Genomic DNA, 6,000 nt, shown 5'->3' on the forward strand with positions numbered 1-6,000 from the left:
GCAATAGTGCGGCCCTGCTGATGCAGGTCGTGACGTGGTCGATGCCAGCTTGATGAAGTGATCGTGCGGCGATGCCGGTATGCCCGCTCCATGTAATCCGTGGGGCGGCGATGTTGGTGATGATTTATCCTTCACGATGCCGGACTCTTGTTCGGCTTGCCGAGATGATGATCCCAAGAAGTTGAGCTCAGCTCAACAAAGTGACGACGTGTCTAGCGTAGGTCGGCAGCCTTGAAGCAATATTGTCGGACTGGTTTGACACCAGCATGATGATGAAGATGACCTCAGGGGATGTCGGGGGTTTGGTGCGACATGTGCCAACGGATGGCTTATCATGGTGGGGGCGAGTAGAACGTCGCCGGTGCCTGGAAACGGGATGAGGTGAAGACATGCACGCCGGCGGATCTTACCCAGCTTCGGGGCTCTTCGGGGAGATAATACCCCTACTGGTGCTCTGCGGGGTCTCCGCATGATCACTATGGCCAAGTGTTTACATGGTTGCTCCTTGAGCTGTTTCTGGTGGTAGAAGAGGGCAAGGCTAGCTCTCTCCTTCTATCTGGTATGGTCTAGAACTACTGGGATCCAACCCCTTGCATGGGTGCCCTGGGGGGTTTATATAGGCCTACCCCCCAGGGGTACAATGGTAATTCGACTAGGCGCGGGCCCATTCGTCAGTGCCTCCGACCTCCGACTTCTCCGCCGACTGCTGGGGCCCGCCGACTGGTGGGCCCCGCCGACTGGTCTAGTACGGAGCCGACAGGCCGCGTCCGCCGCGGGCGGGTCTTGCCGGCCGCTGATTACTGTAGCCATGCTTCTGATGATGCAGGCTTGGTCATGGGGTCGTGGCAACAGCCCCGCCGCCTGGCGGGCGATCACTGTGGCCACTCCCCATCTCATCTTGATTAATGGCGCATGGGCCCTGGGGGAGGGCTCGGCTGACTCCCCCGGGCCGACTCCCAACAGGTCCGACTGGCGGTTCTCCTGCCGTCTCCCGAGGTCTCGCTGACTGGTGGGCCCCGCTGCCTCCAGGCCGTACAGACAAGCCATCGTGGATGCGGGACTTGGTACTGTGGTGCTGAAGTCAGGGCCGGCCGGGCAACAGTGCCACGCCGCACGGAGATCTTCCCAGGTACATCGTGCTGTGGCCATGCCTGCCCTTGGTAAGGGGCGGGAGTGGGCTTCACTGTAGCCACACCTCTGCCCCGTCCCCTTTGATGAGGTCATGGGTTTGCTAGAGTCGCCGGCCGACTCCTCAAAGCCGGCTTCTCTGGAAGTCGTCCCTGGAACTCGGCCGTGAGCGGGCAGTCGGCCGCCCTGCCGTCGACTCCTCAGGAGACGGCTCTTTGCCCTGGGCTCTTGAGGGGCGCAGCCTGCCCCGATGTCTTGAAGGGACATGGGACTCGGGTTGGCCTACCCGTGGCCCATTACTCCGATAGTAGTCCCCGAAGCTGGTGAGGCGCCACGACGATCGGCCGAAAAGCCTCAGCAGTTTCTCTTTCCGGGTGCTCAACACATGGTCTTGATCGACTTCTGCCAGGCCGTCTAGAAGGAGTCGGACTTGCCCAACTCGGACTTCACTCAATTTCTACTTGTTCGGTATTTCGAACGTCGCGGCAGGATTTTAAGTGGCGTGCTAGCTAAGCCTCCAGGTCGCCGCCCGTTCTTGGCCTGTCACGCGAGGGCACGTGGCTAGGCCGTCCTGCCAGCCCACGCCTGCGACGGGACAGGCCCACAGGCGGGGCCCGCCACTACCGTGCCTCGGCGCCCGAGCGGATCCTCTGCGGCCCCGGTGGACGGTTGGGATTCCCGTGGAGTTACTGTGCGCAGTAACTTTACATCGATCGTGGGGGTCGTGGGGTTGTGGGCGCAGTAAATCCCCACGTCCGCCCCCTCGGCTTCGCAGCCCACAGGGATATAAGTAGGGGGAAGAGGGGGGCACGCGTGCCCCTCCTTCCCACTACTCCTCGTTCTCTTCCTCCTTGCCGCTCCTCGCACTCCTCCTTCCTCTTCTCTTCTTCGCTCCGCCGCACGCCCAAGCTCCGGCGAATGCCGCAGCGAGAGCTCGCGATGAGTTCTTCCTCCGCTGCCGCGCCTCCCCCAGTGCGTTCCGGCACCTGGGACAGTTCCGAGGTTCATGAAGACCACATCGAGTTCCTCCGTCGGACCCGTCGGCTTCCCAGCGAGGATCGCGTGCAGGTGCGTCTTGCGCTGGAGGGGGAGATTTCCCCCGCCCCGCAGGAGGGCGAGCGGGTCATCTTCCGCTCGCACTGCCTGCGCGGGCTGGGGCTGCCGGTGAGCAGCTTCTTCCGGTCTTTCTTGGAGTTCTACAGCCTCCAGCCGCACCACCTCACCCCCAACATAGTGGTGCTGCTGTCCGCATTCGTGGCCTTGTGCGAGGGCTTCCTTGGAGCCCTCCCCACCCTTGAGATCTGGGGGAGTTCTTCTTCTCCAAGCTCGGCACCCAGGCCGCGGGCGTGCCGGCTCAATGCGGTGCCTTCATCGTCGTGCGAAGGTCAGGAGCCGACAACCTCTTCCCCTCCATCTCGCTGATAAAGTCGGTGAAGATGTGGCAGAGATCCTACTTCTACGTCAGGAACGTCGCCATGAGGGGCGACTGGGTCAACCTGTCGGCATTCGAAGCCGGCCCGCCGGCTGGGAGACTGCCCAACTGGTCGTACCGGGCCAGGTCGCTAACGCCTGTGGGAGCCGGCGCCATCACGCGACTCCGAGTGCTGACACAGTCGGAGGGTCTGACTGGTCCGGACCTGCTGGCCGCCTTCGTCTCGCGCCGAGTTCTCCCACTCCAAGGCCGCCCTCACATGATAAGCCAGATGAGTGGGCGCCGCGACCCGAGTCGGATGTGCACCAAGGACATGCCTCACGAAGAGGTGGCCCTCATGGTGAACTACCTCTCGGACAGCAGGCTCCCGGAGGACTGGCGATTTGGCAAGGAGCCGTACTCCCGCGCCAACCCCCCGCCCGTGGTGAGTCGCCTTTCTTTTCTTTCTTTAGATTGTCTTCTTCTTGCCGAGTTTTGTTTTGACCAGTCGGCTTTGGTTAGAATCCCCTTCTTCATCCACCAGCCGGCACCTCGGGGCCGGCCCGTGAGTTCGTCGCCGACCGGGCGGAGAGCGACATCGACGACCCCGATCTGGGGGCGGCGGCACTGGAAGACGACGCCGAGGGAGGAGGGATAGCAGACGACTTCAGGCCTTCGGCTACCTTCGCCGACTGGCCTGAAGATAGCGCCGAGGGAGAAGTCGCCCCTCGCCATCGGCCAGGAGCCAGCCAGCCTGGCGCGGGCTCTTCTGCCGTGCCGGGCGCTCCAGGCGGCGGGAAGAAGCGCAGGGCCGTGCCGACCTTATTCAGCAGTCGGCCGAAGAAGCCCAAGGGCTCAGCTGCGGTGACCCGGCGGGACGAGGTAGCCGCGAAGGCCATCCGCTTCCATAAGGAAGTGAAGAAGCCGCCGTTGGTCTCCGCGTAAGTATTCTGTCTTCAAAGTTTTACTCTTTCTTCGTGATTTGTCTGAGTCTCTGCTTGCCCCTCTTTCTTCAGGGCTCCCCTCTCTCTTGAGCGGGTCGCCGCCGCCTCCGTCATGGGGTCAGCGGAGACGTCCACCACCGCTCGGCGGATTGACCCCGCTGCTGACCTCCGGGAGGCGATGGAGCAGAATGCGCAGGAGAGGTGCAACGAAGAAGAGGCCCTCCGCCTGGAGAAGGCGAAGGCCGACAGGGCGGAGGCCTCCGCTAAGAAAAAACTAGCGGAGGCCGAAGCCGCCGCGGAGGCCGAAGCCGCCGCGGCGGCGAAGCAGCAGGCTGGGGAAGCCGCACGCCGCCAGTCGGTCTTACTTGTCACCCTGCTGAACTTTGCGTCGCCGCCTCTGGAGTTCACGGGGCCAACTGGAGAAGCCGGCGGGGAGAACCTCATCGAGGAGAGGGAAGGCGGCGACCCCTCTACTCCAGACGCGCGCGTTCCGCCGCCGTCTGAAGGCGCGCAAGGTGAGCAGCCAGCGGACCCTCTGGTGCCGCCGACCGAAGACAAGGCTGTGGCAAGGCTACTCCTCCAAGTCGTCTCGCCAACGAGCCGTCGTCTGGAGAAGGCGACTTCGGCACCCCGCCCCCTGGAAGCCGGCACCGCCAGCTCGGCGGCCCCAGACACCGAAGCGACGAGCGCCGCACCTGTTGGGTGGGTGCGAGGAGGCGGCACAGGGCCGCTGAACTGGGCGCTCCTGGACGTCCAGGCGAAGCTCCGTGCTGAGGGCAATGCTCTCCAGAGTTGCACCAAGGCATTCCTCGCGTCGCGGGCAGCCGTCCGGGTATGTTTTTTTTCCTTTGGTCTTTGTTTTCTTGCTTCTCTCTATGGGGGCGCGCCAGCGCACCCACTGGGTGTAGTCCCCAAGTTTCGGGCCGGCTGCTGAGCAGGTGGCCCGGAACTCCAATTGATGAACTTCTAGGTACTAACTTTGTCTGAAATGCTTGTCGCAGGATTACCACAACCTCCGCATCATTGCCTTCAACCGTAACGTTGAAGAGCTGGGCAAGTGGACCGCCGACTTGGCGGAGAGCTGGAGTAAGTCCTTTTTTCTTCTCTGCGAGGGCGCGCTAGCGCACCCGCGGGTTGTAGTCCTCGAGATTCAGGCCGACTGATGAGCAGTCGGGCCGGATCTCCCCGGCGACCTACTTTATTGACGACTGTTATCTTTCTTCCTTTTCTTCAGGAGCCAACGCTGCTCTTCAACAGCAGCTGAGCGAAGCCAACTCCGCCCTGCGCACCAAAGGGGAGGAGTGCAGCAAGCTCGCCACAGAGAGCGATCTGCTGGCCACTCAGTTGGCAGAGCAGAAAGAGCTGCTTGTGAAGTTGCAGAGGGAGGCGGAGGAGACGGAAACCGCCCTCTTGGCCGAGTTCGCGAGCGAGCACTCCTCCTGGTCTGACAAGGAGGCGCTGCTGTCCTCCGGCTTCCACGAGATTGAAGACATCGTTGATGATGAGTCTCTTTATTTTCTTTCTTCGAGTTGCCGACTTAGATTGTGCCGACTCCTGGTTTTTGACTAGCTTCTTCGTTTCTTTGTGTCTTTGTAGACTTCTTCCCTGTGCAGTTGCAGGCCGCCATCCAAGCCACCGAGGCCGACCGTGAGAGTCGGAGGGCGGAGGGCGCAGAGATCGCCGCCGATGCCCCCGAACTCTTGACGAGCACATCCTGAGCATCGAGGCTCGCCTTCGGCCAGCTCACCGGATACTGCGCCGGCTCCAGCGCGTCGGTGCCCAGGCGATTGCTGCCCTTTGGCCGGATATGCAGGCTCCGTGCACCCCCAGCCTAACGGCCAGCTGGCTGGAGGTCGCGGCTGGTCGTCTTGAGGCCTGGAAGGGCTCTTTGGCCCGGGCTGGAGCGCGCCGGACCTTGGAGTTCGTCAAGGCGTGGTACCCGGGGCTGGATCTAGACCGGTTGGCCATGCTTCGGTCGGAGGCCCAGCCGAAGCTGGCGGCTGCGGAAGACGCCCTCGTCAAACGTGCTGCGGCGATCACCGAGTACACCGACACCAGCATCTTCATCCCCGAGCGGTCTTAAGACGGCGAGGAGGTACCACCGGAGTGGTTTGGGATGAACCCAAACTATGGCGAAGACTCGGCGGAGGTGATTGGCTCCAGCGTCGAGGAGGAGGACGAGGCCGAGGATGGGGGCGAGGCGGAGGCACCAGAAGACGGAGCAGACGGCCAGCCTCAGCCCGACCGCGCCTCCAGCAATGAGCCGCATGCAACCGAGTCGACTGCCGCCGGAGGTGATCAAGCCGAGACTAGCCAGCCGGCTGCCCCGGCGCCCGACGCTGGCGCCTCCTCCGACCCTCCGAATCCGTCTGCTGCCTCCTAAGCTGCCGATGTATCTTTTATTTTATCTGCTTCAGTAGTCTTTGAAGAACTTGTTAATTCGCACAATTCCACCCGCGGGGTGTATTTTGAACCTCTACTCGACAATTCGGCCAAGGGCCTATGTTATGTAAATAT

Source organism: Triticum dicoccoides, chromosome 6A, assembly GCF_002162155.2.
Source record: "Triticum dicoccoides isolate Atlit2015 ecotype Zavitan chromosome 6A, WEW_v2.0, whole genome shotgun sequence".
NCBI lineage: Eukaryota > Viridiplantae > Streptophyta > Magnoliopsida > Poales > Poaceae > Triticum > Triticum dicoccoides.